Source organism: Idiotropiscis lumnitzeri, chromosome 1 (assembly GCF_059441095.1).
Source record: "Idiotropiscis lumnitzeri isolate Australia: NSW breed Sydney's pygmy pipehorse chromosome 1, RoL_Ilum_1.0, whole genome shotgun sequence".
In the NCBI taxonomy this organism is placed as follows: Eukaryota; Metazoa; Chordata; class Actinopteri; order Syngnathiformes; family Syngnathidae; genus Idiotropiscis; species Idiotropiscis lumnitzeri.
Genome location: NC_142391.1, coordinates 46,561,528 through 46,577,207, shown reverse-complemented (window position 1 = coordinate 46,577,207; position 15,680 = coordinate 46,561,528).

Below are 15,680 nucleotides of genomic sequence, written 5' to 3'. Positions count from 1 at the left end.
TCGTATTTTACTCTGTACAGCGTCCTTGAGTGTCCTGAAAGATGCTTCCAAATCAAATTTATATATATATATATATATATATATATATATATATATATATATAAACACACACACACACATATATGTTGGTTTTTTTTTTTTCATGGTGGAAAAAAATTTCATCTAAATACCTCTAATGAATTTGTCTTTTATCATGGTGGTCTGTAGGATGAATTGGATCAAGAGCCTGCCAAGTGCACCATGGTGGTGTTTGTTGTCCGGGAGGAAGAGGATCTTCAGCCACCACATTACATCGGGGCAGTTATTGCAGGTGTGAAGGTTCTTTGTCAGTTGCCATCTCTTGCACATACATGTGTCATGCTGTTTGGCCTCATCTCTCCACTAAACCTGTCTTACCTAAGTAAGTTAAAACACGCTTTTGATGCACCACAAAAAAATACTCATGGAGATAGAACCAAACAAATTGACACGAATAGTGTGCGGTTTGAGTGGCAAACTAAATATTTGATAGCCCAAAAAAAAAACATTTCAGAATGTCCTTTTTAACCATTTGTAGGTTGTATTCAGAGAAAAAAACTACAGCATTTTTCTAAAACAAAATGACATCAATTTAATGTCTTTATTCCAAAGTAACAAATATATATATATATATATATATGTGTATATATATGTGTATATATATATATATATATATATACAGACCAGTTGTCCTTTCATTTTACCATGAAGAGTCCTGAGACCTCTATGGCCCTGGTTAGACTACCACCCACCGCTGTGTTGTTGGGAATAAATGTGCAACATTGTTCACCGAACATAGCACAAACACCACCTCTCTCATCTAACAATACATCAACAGTCATCCTGTTTCGGAATGCCATAAGAGATTGGTTGATAGCCGTTCATGCACAGTTTCAAACCCACTTTGCGTCCAATTACCTAATTTTTGCACGTTGTGATGATGCAGTTGACCTGTCTGCGTTCTTCGTTCTTAGTTCGAGGACTCAAATCCTGTTACTTGATCTGTTAATTTACACTTACTTACTTACACTAAGGAGAACACCGATGGCTTCCATGTATGTTGAATAATTTTTTTTTTTTTTTTTTGCCGTGATACTCTGCTTTCTCTTTTTTAACGTCACCGATGTCCTGTCATGACATCGGACAGTTCACACAGTTTATTAACAAACAATATAAAACGTACCATTTACGATCAATCAAGTACATTTTGTGAAATGGCACTCTCCAGAAACTACCAATAATTTATAAGCAGGGCCTAGTTATGAAAAACACATACAGATATGCACTAAGTCTCAAAACCTTTTACATTTTTGGGTGATTTATCAAATGATCTATCATATCCACACCACCACCAGATTTCCCCTCTTGATAGTGGATTGAAGTTTATTTCAACCACTATCAAAACCAGACACAGTGGTGGTGAAAAGATTTCTAACCGCTTAGCTCTGTCAGCAACATTAATGCAATTTAAATCTTCAAGAGCAACTATCATAGAAAACATGTTCATCTACATCAACTCTAGTCACAGGATACACGCTGACCCAATCCATACATGTATTATCAAGATAAGCATTAATATAATATCAATAATACAATTTCATTGGCTTATTTTGGATATCTCGTTGTCCAATTGCTATCTTTTCACGAAAGTACAGACTTTCTCCTGTAACTTTGTTCTGTGGACCAATAGTTGCCCACTTGAGTATTACTCATGGTTCCAACTCAAATCTATCAACATGTCGTCCAAGCTCCACAAATATGTCCCATCACTTTTTTTTTTTCAATTATCTGCTTGGTGTTTGCAAATCCATTTTGATTAGTAATTGGGATTCTTACTGTTGGTATTGTACTATAGTCACATCATAGTTTGTTTATGTAACTCTGGGTTGTTCCCACATATAACACAACAACAAAAATATCAGAATAAAATTGTATACATCCAACATAGAACAGCTGCTTTTAACCACTTCAGGGTCATTTTGTCTGAAATATCCCCTCTACTTAGTCTGGTGTCTTATGAAATAAGACCACCCTATCATCAGACTTCCGCTCATCTCCTTTGTAGGAGATTTCAACCAAAATGACCTTTTTACATGTGTCAAATGAACCAATGTTGAGTCTTCTACTATATTTACAGCTGTGAGAGCTGTCAATAAAACTAAACATGGCATTCCCCCTTGGGTAATTACATATGTCTTATCTTCAAACTTCTTTCAAGCATCCAGTCTCCTGGCTCCACTAGTTTAGTGCCCTGCTAGGAGACAGAAAGATCCTCACCACTCTAAATTTGTGCCTGTCTTTGTTTTTCTAACACTTTTCACATGTAGTCAGCTAAAGTTGCTTCAGCATCTATTTCCCATTTGTTCTTAAATTTGAGGTATTCTATAAGGCCTTCCAAACAATGTTTTACAACGTCTCGGTCCTAAATACAATGAAATACAATACAGTGCAACTCTCTGTATATAACTCAAATTAACTCACATAAACACATTTACAGTAGATACCAGAAAAACAACAGAACAGCAACAGTCTCATGCTGAGTCAAAGGCCCGAATATTCATCTTTAAGCGAGGTTTAAAAGTGGACAGAGAGGCGACTCGCATAACATTCAATGGAAAGTCACAGTGCTTGTCGTTTTTACAAACAGTTTTACTAATTTCCATACACTGTGTCCACTGCCTCCCCGTTTCCTCAATGCATAGCCTTTTCACTTTTTTTTTTTTTGTTCATTCTTTTCACCAATCCAGAGCTTTGAGGGTGGTAAGCACAATTATCTTTCAAATCAACGTGAAACATTCCTATCTCTTTCACAAGTTAGTTAACAAAATGGGTACTATTATCACTGTTTATTATTTTCAGGAATACCATATCTCGGAATGATATCCTTACAAAGTACTTTTGCCACTGTCAATGCATCTGGATTTGTTGGTTAGAAAGAGTTCTAACCATTTCGAATTCACATCTATGATGACCAAACATTTATTTTATTTTTTTTCTTCACTTTGGTTTTTATCAAATAAGTCCATATGAATAATTTGAAATGGATATTGTGGTGTAGGAAAGCGTCCTCTGCGTGGACTCAAATTACCTTGTGAATTGTGTTTTGCACACGTTAAACATGCCCTACAAAAATGTTTCGAATAAGCATTAAAGCCGTAAGCCGTATAATAACGTAATATCTGATGCACCATTTCCCCTGTTGAGACATGTGTTATCCCATGACTCAATATAGCAGCCCATTTGTAAAGATTATTGTTTGGTCATACAGAGATCACGTAGCGATGTTACACCATTTTCCTCCAAAGCCTTTGTTTAACTTTGGGACTTCTATCACTAAAACGTGTATGTCCGCAACAGCTTCTTTAGCTGTATTGTCTGCAATGTGTATTCAAGGAAAACACTTATGCAATGTATGCGCTACACATTTTAAGATGTGTAAGATATGTGTAAATAGTAACACAATTTACTCTCTTTAGTTTACACGCTTTTGTTTAAGCTACTAATTCTGTTGCATGAGCTGAGTAATTTGAGGAGTAACTGCTAAGTTCTTTTTCCCAGTGTCATTTGATACAACTACAGTATTTTATTTATTTATTTATTTATTTCCATCTACAAATAGCACTTCTCCGTTTTCTGAAGGCGAATCTTTTTGATGCCTTTACTTTTGGTTACTTTTTTCTACTAACTCATAACAATCTAGTTTTGTACCATCCTCCTGACATAATAATGACATAGCCGGGTTTAATGTTGGACATCTCTCTATAATCAGATGTGGTTTTGATAACAATGTATTCATATACTATAAATGTCAAAAGTGACAAAAACGTCATGTTCATCAGCAAAAGCAATGCAGAAACCGCACGTGGTACTCTCAAAACCAGAGGATGGAACAAAACTATGGTTGCACTTGTTTCTGCAATTTCCAGATTGTGGGACTAATAAAAGACCATCTTTATCTTAATCTTATATCTACAGCAATAGATACTGCATTAACTGTTCTCATGCAGTGCTTCAGTAATTTCTGCATAATTTGGAACTCAGACTTTGCAATAATTTGTTAAGCTTAAGCATGTTAATTTTATTTCCTATTTTTCTAACTTTATGACTCATTTTACTTCAACCAGTTCTACCTCAAAGTGAACAAGTACACATCAATGTTATTTGTAGTCTCTAATTTCTTCTCTGCTTTAATGTAAATACTAGCCCATCTTATCAAATTACCATCTTTTTTTTTTCGTGTCATTTCCATCTGTGCATTTCATTCCAGTTACTAACTACAGTTACCTTAATAGAGAGATCATCAACTGAAGTATGAAACATAAAATATTTATTTCTTCAATTCATCCTTACAGCAGAACCTAATTCTTATCCTTATTCATTTGTTCAAGTCACACCTTCTTCAATCACCAAACTCTCTCTCTGACTTCCTCCCCCTACTTGGGAACGAGCATCAAACTTCAAAGCGCTGTTAACTCTTTGTTAGAGCACACTCATGAGTTACGATTACACCTATACCCATTGCCCTCTGTCAAACTTTCCTCACTCCTTTTTTTTTTAATTTTCCAAATTCACTGTAGCCTTACCAAAGCCACTCAAAACTATCAAGGTATCAAATCAAAAACTACAAAATCAGGAAACACCTATGCTCCTACAAGGGTTTCTCAAGCTCACTTCTTCATTCAATTAAGATTTCACAACACCTACTCCTCTCTTTCTGAAAAAGACACAAGTATACAATTAAGTAAAAACCATCATCAGAATGATATACCTTGTCTGTCGGATCATGTAAGTATAAATTGTGCCATCACTAATCTTTTTCTGTAAATTAATCACATCCCCACAACTTGGGCTCTCATTGTTCTGTAAAAGTAAACCTAATTTCAATTCATGCAACCAACTCAGTGTCCTTCTGGGTCCCTCAACCACACAGGTTCTAATTCTGTTACTCTAGACAGTTTTCCACTTGCAAATCTGACTATGACACATTTCTCTTGCTCTATCATTTGGAATTAATTTATTACAAGCAATCCTACATGCACCAGTGTCACATAAAAAGGTAATTGGTGACTAATTTACCAATAAGGTTATTTCAGCTCAGTTATTTCATCAAAGGCCAATATCTCTTGTAAATTTAGGAGGACCTCTTCATCTAGAAACTCATCTGTTCCTTGATCAGCCTCTAAATCCTGTTTAGATGCTTCCTATCCTAGTCATGCTGAAGGTTGCTTTTTCTCAGGGCAATCTCTTGCTATATGGCCTTCTTTACCACAACGCCAGCAGCCTGATGTATTTTGCCTGTTTGCTCCTCTTCCTATTCTTCCTCCTCTCTGTCGTCTGCCCCTTTGTCCTCTAAAGCTACCTCGGCCCTTTCCACCTCGATAAAAGACCCCCTGTCCTACCTGTCCTACCTGACCTGTCCTGTCTATAGACCTCTGCTTCTTTTTATTTTCTATCTTCTCAGCATGGAGGGCGTGATTTACATACTCCTCCAGGGTACCTGTTGGCAGGCAAATGTAATGTTTATTTACCCACTTATGAATGACCTCTCTTGAGCCTGCATGTAAAGCATTCTTCAACTGCTGTTGAAATGGCCCATTTACATTACCATTTTCCTGTAGCCCGCTGTGATTTTTAAACACAGCTGTCATAATGGCGGCGCCCTGTTCGGCGGCGGCTACATCGGCTCGCTACAGTTTTGGACATCTTGGTCAAAATGCTCAGTCCTCGACTCAGTTTTTGATGGCGGACACAGTCAACTCAAACCGCAGATTAGCATATGATCGCAGGTTTTTGCAGGATATGCGATCATCCAGAAATCAAGTGCCCGTTGCTACGACCACTCTGGAGTGTTTACATAGCCTCGGAGTGCTACGCCGACAAGACCCAGCGGCCTACGGAGCAGCGGAGCAGAGAGGCAAGCGTAGGCGATGTGACCGGAGGAGGAAGCGGGGTTGTCGGGCTGGCCTAACAGCTAGGCTAAAGGCTAAACCCTTCAAAACGCCTCTCCCATCCATTTTTCTCTCCAACGTTCGCTCTCTGGACAATAAACTGGACCATCTACAACTGGAGCTAACATCGAACCGCGAGATGACGAACTGCTGCGCTATAATTCTGACGGAGACATGGTTAAACTCATCAATCCCGGCTGACGCTGTTAGCATTGGGGGGCTAACTGCATTCCGTGCTGACAGGAGCGGCGAACTCACCGGTAAGAACAGAGGAGGCGGACTATGCATTTATACCAATAACAACTGGTGTAAAAATGCTAGGATAATCTCGAATCACTGCTCACGGGACATTGAGCTTTTGACGGTGATCTGCAGACCCTTCTACCTCCCCAGGGAGTTTACCGCTACTATCGTTACTGCTGTGTACGTGCCCCCCAGCGCTAATACAAAGGAGGCAATGGACGTTCTCTACCGAACTGTGAGTGAACTGCAGCATGCTTACACTGGAGGCATTTTCATTGTTGCTGGAGACTTTAACCAGGCCAACATGAAAACAGTTCTCCCGCATTTCTACCAGCATGTGGACTTTGCTACAAGAGGAAGGAACACATTGGACTTGGCCTACACAAATATCAAAGGAGCATACAGAGCAGCCCCCCGCCCCCACCTTGGCTCATCAGACCACCTTTCTGTTATGCTAATTCCTGCATACAAGCCCCTGCTGACCAGAGAAAAACCTACAGTGAAGCAGGTGAGGGTGTGGACTGAGGGGGCAATGGAGGCACTACAGGACTGCTTTGAATGCACAGACTGGGACATGTTTAAATCGGCTGCCACCTACAACAACAAAATAAACATAGATGAGTATGCCATGTCTGTGTCAGCCTACATCAGTAAATGCGCAGAGGACGTCAGCAACACCAAAACCATCTGCAGCCGTGCCAATCAGAAGCCCTCGATGACTGCTGAGATACGCAAATTGCTAAAGGCACGGAACCTTGCCTTTAAATCTGGTGATGAGGAGGCACTGAGATCAGCGAGGGCCAACCTGAACCGTGCTATCAGACTAGCAAAGCGATCTCACAGTCAAAAAATCCAGGACTTTTTCCTCAGCACAACCAACACCAGGGATATGTGGAAAGGCATTCAGGCCATCACCAGCTACAAGCCAACCACCCCCCCAGTGGGGGACACTGGCATGGACTTCCTGAATGACCTCAACAACTTCTTTGGGAGGTTTGAGGCACAAAATGGCACCCCTGCAGTGAAAGCGGTTCCACATCAGGACGAAAGAGCACTCCTCCTGGACTCAACTGACGTGAGGAAGACCCTGAAAAGGGTCAACACACGGAAGGCTCCAGGCCCTGACAACATTCCAGGGCGGGTCCTTAGGGAGTGCGCCGATCAGCTGGCTTGTGTCCTAACAGACATTTTCAACACCTCGCTAGACCAAGCCACGGTACCATCATGCTTCAAGATTGCCACCATCATCCCAGTGCCAAAGAAACCCCAGATCTCATCATTGAACGACTACCGGCCCGTTGCACTGACTCCTGCCATAATGAAGTGCTTTGAGAGGCTGGTTAAGGAGCACATCACCTCCAGTCTCCCCTCCTCACTTGACCCCTTTCAGTTTGCCTACCGGACAAACCGCTCCACCGGGGATGCCATCTCCTCTGCTCTTCACCTGAGCCTGACACACCTAGAGGAGAAGAACACCCATGTGCGGATGCTGTTCCTGGACTTCAGTTCAGCATTCAACACCATCATCCCACAACACCTGGTAGACAAACTGAGACTTCTGGGCTTCAACACCCCCCTGCGGAACTGGCTGCTGGACTTCCTCACTGACAGACCCCAGTCAGTGCGGCTTGGTCAGAACACCTCCAATGTCATCACCCTCAGCACGGGCTCCCCCCAAGGTTGTGTCCTGAGCCCCCTGCTGTTCACCCTGATGACACACGACTGCGTCCCTAGGTCAGCCACAAACCACATCGTGAAGTTTGCGGACGACACAACAGTGGTGGGCCTCATCAGGGACGACAACGACCTGGCCTACAGAGAGGAGGTGGAGCAGTTGGTGGGCTGGTGCAGAGTCAACAGCCTGGTCCTGAATGTTGACAAAACTAAAGAGATCATTGTCGACTTCAGGAAAAACCAGCCCAACCATGCCCCACTTCTCATCAACAACAAGGCTGTGGAGGTGGTCAGCAGCACCAAGTTCCTAGGGGTGCACATCACAGACAAACTCACCTGGTCTGTGAACACTGCATCACTGGTGAAGAGGGCACAGCAGCGCCTGTACTTCCTGCGGAGGATGAGGAGAGCCCACCTGCCCCCACCCACCCTCATCACATTCTACAGAAGCACCATAGAGAGCATCCTGACTAATTGTATCTCTGTGTGGTGTGGAGGCTGCAGTGCCTCCGACTGGAGTAGTGTGAGGAGGGTGGTGAGGACAGCAGAGAAAATCATCGGGACTTCTCTCCCCTCCATTCAGGACATTGGCCAGAAGCGCTGCCTATCCCGAGCCAAAAACATCATTAGGGACCCCTCTCACCCCCATCATGGACTGTTCACTCTGCTAGCCTCTGGGAAGAGGTACTGCAGTGTGCGGTGCAGGACCACCAGGTTCTGCAACAGCTTTGTCCCCCTAGCCATTAGACTGTTAAACGGTCAATCACACACATAGCAAGCCTACCCAGCTGTTACCCCCCCACTTGCGTGTTTCTCTCTACAAACTTTCTATTTTTTTGCACTGTTGTACATAAAATCCCTTTTCTATATTCCAACTCAATACTATATATTTATATCTGTATATTTATGGAACCTGTGCCGGTCAGATGTATCGACATTTCGTTCTGTATACATGTGTACAAGAATGACAATAAAGTATATCTGAATCTGAATCTGAATTCTCACTTTGTATTGCTCAAAAGTCTCATCATCCTTTTGTTTTACTCTTCCTATTGCAGTGTAATTTGCTCTATCTGACTTTTCGCATTCCTTTCCTTTGCTTATTTTGTTTTCATTCTCTTTTTGTTTCCTGTATCCCTCTTCTCTTTTTAAGGCTACCCTCATCCAATATTCTGTTTCCTCAAAGCCATTTTTCTTCATCTTTTTGGGGTCTTTTTTCGTCTTTCCTATGATTGATCCCTGCAATGCGGCTATTTTTTGTGTATTTAACTGACCATTAAAGCCATGTTCAGTTATCCATGTATCTAAATACTGAGTTTTATCAGGATCCTGTTTTTCGATGAACTTCCAATCTCTACACTGCAGCGTATCCCTGGGTTTTATTTTACTACCTAATATCCCCATTTTAGAAAATTTGGACCAGTTTGTCAACACCTAAGGTGTTCTAAAAACTGGTTTCTCATCAGTAGGACAGCAACTCAAATTTCCTGTTGTGGTAATTCTCAATTCAACCTTTTCAGGTGGAGAATTCTTGCCTTTGCATCCACACCAGTCTGCTGTGTACAACCCTACTGTATTACATGGGATAAAATACCAAGTGGTATTTGTAATCCCCAATCACACCGTTCACTCACTTTACATACGGTTTGCGCAAACATTCACACACGGAATTTAAGTGTACACACAGGACTCCGCCGTCCTACTTTCTCCACGGAATTTCTCGGACTCCGCCGTCCCTCATATACCTGCCATTGACTAGTATTCACAAGGTTTTTTTATTTCTCACTCCACTGTCCTTCATGGAGCTGCCATCGACTAGTATGCACAGGATTTCTTATCTATACACAATTTCTTTCTCTTTTCTCTATCTTTCTTTCTTTCTCTTTTCTTATTTCATCTCTACTTCATGTCTTTCTTTGCTTTTTTATGTTTTATTTTTATTTATTTATTCTTAATGCTCATTTATTCATTCCTGGAAAAGGATTTTTAGGCTCTCTCTAGTGAGCCTGCCATGGCCATGGTCTTTCTGGAGTTCACCACACCCGCTGGAATCCTCAGGTATCTTGGCTTCCCGCTCGAAGGACCAAAATAATGTCAGGTTCAATCACCTAAGCATTCACTGAACAAAGGCAAAATGAATGAAAGGAAGACAAGAGTTGATCTTTTACTCGTGAGGAGAACGAACGGAGGTGTGCTCAGTTACATCTCCAACTTCGTTCTGGAAGTCCCTAAACAATACAATGTATTTGCACTAAGGAACGAAGGGGGGATCACCAGCAGGGACATGTAAACATTTCAGACACAAGAGGAAAGACAGACATCAATGGCAGTCATTTACTGATTGAAAAGGCAGATATGCCTTTTAGTGCTCTGGCACTAAAGTCTCAGTCCTTTTGTTTCAGAGGTGTGTCTTGGCACACCTCCTTTGATGTTGCAGACGTTGATCCAGTCTTCAGGCATCCGCTTCTCTTGAAGTCTTCCCATCCACATGGTCAAACATAGGTCAGCTGTGGAACAATTCTTTTGCAATACTAATAGAGTAAAATATGGGATAAAATATATCTTCAACCTAACAATAGTGTAAACTGACATACTGAAGACTGGACAGTCATTAATTTGATTGTCCAGTCTTTCCCTCATGAGATAATGCTTCACGAAGAAAATGTGTACAGCGTGAGCTGAAAATGCATTTGCAGTACTAAACTACCACATTTCTATAACAGCTTAATTCAACGTTTCCAATGTAAATTTCTTCCTTTATATAGTGTAAACTGACATACTGAAGACTGGACAGTCATTAATTTGATTGTCCAGTATTTCCCTTATGAGATATTGCCTCACTTTGCAAATGTGCACAGCGCAAGCTGAAAATGCATTTGCAGCACAATAAAAACCCAAACTTCTATAACAGCTAAACCAAACGTTTCCAATGAAAGATTCCACCTTTATATCGTGGAAAAAGACATCCTGAAGCCTGGACCGTCATTAATTTGATTGTCCAGTATTTCCCTTATGAGATAATGCCTCACATAGCAGAATCATAAAAACACTGGACGTGATGGTAAACTGTCCATTGTGCCGATAGATGGTATTCTCATGAGGTTAGGCTTGCTATGGAGAGTGGCATGGGGGTTGTGTCTCATGGTTGGAATGGGAAAGATGTCAATTTGGGACACATCGTCAGTAGTGTTCCATCAAATCACTGGGTGTTTCGGCCTTTATCACTAGACACCCTCATCGATGGTGGCCAGCGGCCGGTTGATCACGCCCGCGCTTGTGTCCCATGCCCAATTAACTGTGGTGGATGCTTCTGCCCTGGGTACTCAAGTGGGATGACGCAGATTAGTGGTGGGATGGGGAGGGGGGACGGGGGTCATGTTGCTGATCTATGAGCCCAGTAGGGGTCCTTCCTCTTCATCCAGATCCACTGGCTGCTTCTTTCAGCCGCTTTAGAGAGCGATCTGACTGTGTGCCGCAGAGCCTGTCCATGAATTCCCAGGTCTTTCAGCAGCTTGATGGTTGATGAGGCCAGAAACCCTCTGCATCCAACTTCGACGGGATAGACCTTGGCTTTCCACCCTCGTTGTTGTGCGTCCGCCGCCAGTTCAGTGTAGCGCAACTTCTTACGCTCATAGGCCTCTTCAACTGCATTTTCCCACGGGACTGTGAGCTCTGCAATGTAGACAGTCTTCAATGAATGGGACCACAGCACTAAGTCTGGCCTTAGGGTGGTGGTTGCAATCTCTGCTGGGAAGATTAGTTGCTGACCTATATCGACCAGCATCTTCCAATCCCGAGCCTTGGTTAGCTGACCAACTTCTGGCTTGAGAAAAGGATGGTTGGGCTTTTCCTGTCCCTCTCGGACAAATTTTGGTGCTGTAATGGTAGTGGTGGCTCTTAAGGGCAAGGAGTTGATGGTAGTTCTCTTGCTTTCAAGCACTGCTGCCAAGCTCTTGAGGACCTGGTTGTGCCTCCAGGTATAGCGGCCTTGTGTGAGGCTGGTCTTACAACCAGTCAGGATGTGTTTGAGAGTTGCTGGTGTTGGGCAGAGGGCACAGGTTGGATCTTCGCCATACCACTGGTGGAGGTTTTTTGGGGATGGCAGCACGTCATTGGTAGCTCTGATGATGAAGCTGATGTTGCTAGCTTCCATCTCCCAGAGATCCCTCCAGCCAAGCTTTCTTTTCTCCAGGCCTTCCCACCTCATCCACTGTCCCTGCTTGGCAAGCGAGACAGCCTTTGCAGACCTTTCAGCCTCTTCCTGGCGGCGCACCTCCTCCACGACCATTTTTTTCCTCTCTGCGGTTGAGGCCTTACACCAAGTTGGTTTGCTTGCTGTAAGGCCAAAGCCTCCTCTTCCCCTCTGGACGTGTCCCACAATATCGCTGTGCCTCAGGGCTGCTGTGGCATGCTGCACTGCACTGGATGGTGTCCATTTCCGTGCAGTTGACAGGGGTGGTGCCGTTTCACTGATGGTCCGGTCTCTGGAGTCCGTCAGCGTCATCTGTAGTCTCACTTTAGAGCACTTGTATTCTTCAGTGAGACTTGTGATGGGCAGTTCGAGGACTCCTTTGCCATCGAGGCTGATGTTATTCAGACAGCGTGGGACACCAAGCCACTGTTTCACATATACTGTGATGCTCGCTCCATCTTCTCCACAGTTGTTAGTGGGACCTCGTAGACAGTGAGTGGCCACATCACGAGAGGGAGAAGCCCAAATTGCAGACACCAGAGCTTGAGCTTCCCTGGTAGTGGAGTCTTGTTGATGTTGTTCAGGTCATTGATGATATCCTGTCTTAGCTGCTGCACCTTTTCTTTATCCTTAACACTTGAGTCATACCATCTGCCCAGGCTTTTGACAGGTTGTTCTGCCACCGTTGGTATTGGTTCGTCACGAATGCAGAACTTCACGTCTTTTAGCGCTCCCTTGATTATCGAGATGCTACGTGACTTGTTCGGCTTGATTTTCATCCGGGCCCAGCTGATGTTTTCCTGCAGCTTACCAAGTAGCCGCCTGGTGCAAGCTGCAGAGGTGGTCAGAGTGGTCATGTCGTCCATATATGCTCGGACGGTGGAAGGCGGATCCCGTTCCTGGTTCGCTCACCCCCGCCACCCATTTTGAGGCCCTGATGATGACCTCCATGGCCATTGTAAAGGCCAGGGGTGAGATCGTGCAACCTGCCTGATGCCTACTTCTACTTGCTCCCATGATGTTTTGAAGTCGGGTGTTGTGAAGCACAGCTGCAGGTCTTCAAAGTAGGATTTTACCAAGGTAGTGATGGATGTTGGAACGCGGAAGAAGTTGAAGGACTCCCAGAGAAGGCTATGCGGAACTGAACCAAAGGCATTGGCTAGGTCGAGAAAGATGACATGAAGATCCCCTTTGTTCTTCTTCGCTGCTTGAATCTGATGCCAGATCATACTGGTGTGCTCCAAGCAGCCAGAGAATCCAGAAATTCCAGCCTCCTGTACGGATGTGTCAATGTACTCGTTTTTCGCCTTTGTGTCAAGACGCTGAAAAAGATTTTCCCTTCAACGTTGAGAAGGCTGATTGGCCGAAATTGACTGATATCTGCCGCGTCCTTCTCTTTTGGAATTAGAACACCTCCAGCCCTTCGCCATGCCTTTGGTATTATCCCCTTCTGCCAGACGATTCTCATTCGCCTCCAAAGATAGCGTAGGACATCTGGTGAGTTCTTGTAGAGCTTATATGGCACTCCATTTGGTCCTGGTGCAGATCCTGATCTTGCACGCCGCACCATGTTCTCCACTTCTTTCCATTTTGGAGGGCCGGTCTTGATGTTGACCTCTGGTGGTCGAATGGGGGGATATAATGTGGGATGGCTAGCTGTTCATGCCTTTTCGTGTCTTGGTAGACCTTTTCCAGGTGCTCTTCAAGTTCCTTCTTTGAAGTTTGCAGGAACCCGCTTTTGTCCTTAGCGAAGAGATCTTTGACAAACTTGAAGGGATTTTTATAGAACCGGGTTCTTGTGTGTTCCTTCTTCCTGCGAAGTTTCCTCAAGTTCCCTGCTCTTCATAAGGTTTTCAACCGGAGCTTGATGTCCCCATGGAGCAGCATGAGACCTTCTCTCTCTGGATCAGAGGCTTTTCTTCACTGTTTCCGCAGGTCCCTTCTTTCCCTGATCAGTCTCTCTATCTCTTGTTGCCTCCTAGGTTTGGTTGGTGGTGGTATTTTGTTGGTGGTTTTCCAGCTGTTCACTCCAAAGCGCTCCTCTCCATAGTGGTAGATGATGTCACCGATGTGTTCCAGCTTTTTCTCTGCAGTGCCCACTTGTTGCTCCAAGATTTTCACCAGGTCGTTACGGTTTCCCACTCTCTCTTCTCAATAGTTTTGGGCCACCTCACACTCGGTCTGTGCCCTTTGATCTTGTTCTCTTTGGGAGGTCTCTGTGGCTGGGTGGGTTCTACCTCCTGCAATTCTGTGTTTATAATACCCTCCTCAGTGACAGGGGTGCTGATGCTCTGCGAACTTTGGGTTTTTTCCCGTCGCTGTGCTTCACTCGACTGATTTGACGCATTACTTCGTAAGAAGTATTGGTCAATGCGAGGCCCTTGACTCGGCTTTCCCAAACACCGCTTCTTTCCTTGGTGGATCTTCAACCCTGTAACTGATGTTACTTTTGCCCAGCCACAGGTGCAGATCTGAAGTGAGTGTGCTGCTGCCATTGTCTCATGCACCGTGTTCTTGCTCGTAGTCATGTTCGTTCCTAGGTCTGTAACCGTGTGGTCAGTCATTGAGCCATCTTGCGCCCCCGCTCTCGCAGGCTGTAGGGGTGTCATTCTTTGTAGACTTTCTGTAGCACTTGGCGGGTGTCTCCAACAAACTGAACACAGTGTCAGAGACTGCCAGCATGGGTAGCAAGCCCATGTCAGCCCCAGTGGGGTCTATTCCCTCCTGTCAGCAGTCTCTCCAGGCTGTCACACAGACTTTTTCTAAGTGTTGCTGTATCTCATGAAGGAAATACTGGACAATGAAATTAATGACTGACTGTCCAGGCTTCAGGATGTCTTTTTACACTATATATAGGTGGAAATTTACATTGGAAACGTTAAATTTAGCTGTTAATGAAGTTTGGTTGTTTAGTTCTGCAAATGCATTTTATGCTTGCGCTGTACACATTTGCTATGTGAGGCATTATCTCATAAGGGAAATACTGGACAATCAAATTAATGACTGTCTAGGCTTCAGGAAGCCCTTTTACACTATATAAAGGTGGAAATTTACATTGGAAACGTTTGGTTTAGCTGTTAATGAAGTTTCGTTTTTTTTAGTGCTGCAAATTCATTGTCTGCTGGCGCTGTACACTTTTTCTAAGTGTTGCTGTATCTCATGAAGGAAATACTGGAAAATGAAATTAATGACTGTCCAGGCTTCAGGATGTCCTTTTACACTATATATATATATAGGTGGAAATTTACATTGGAAACGTTTGGTTTAGCTGTTATAAAAGTTTGGTTTTTTAGTGCTGTAAATGCATTTTCAGGTCGCGCTGTACACATTTGCTATGTGAGGCATTATCTCATAAGGGAAATATTGGACAATCAAATTAATGACTGCCCTGGCTTCAGGATGTCTTTTTACACTATATAAATGTGGAAATTTACATTGGAAACGTTTGGTTTAGCTGTTAATTAAGTTTGGTTGTTTAGTGCTGCAAATGCATTTTCAGCTCGCGCTGTACACATTTGCTATGTGAGGCATTATCTCATAAGGGAAATACTGGACAATCAAATTAATGACTGTCCAGCCTTCAGGATGTCTTTTTACACTATATA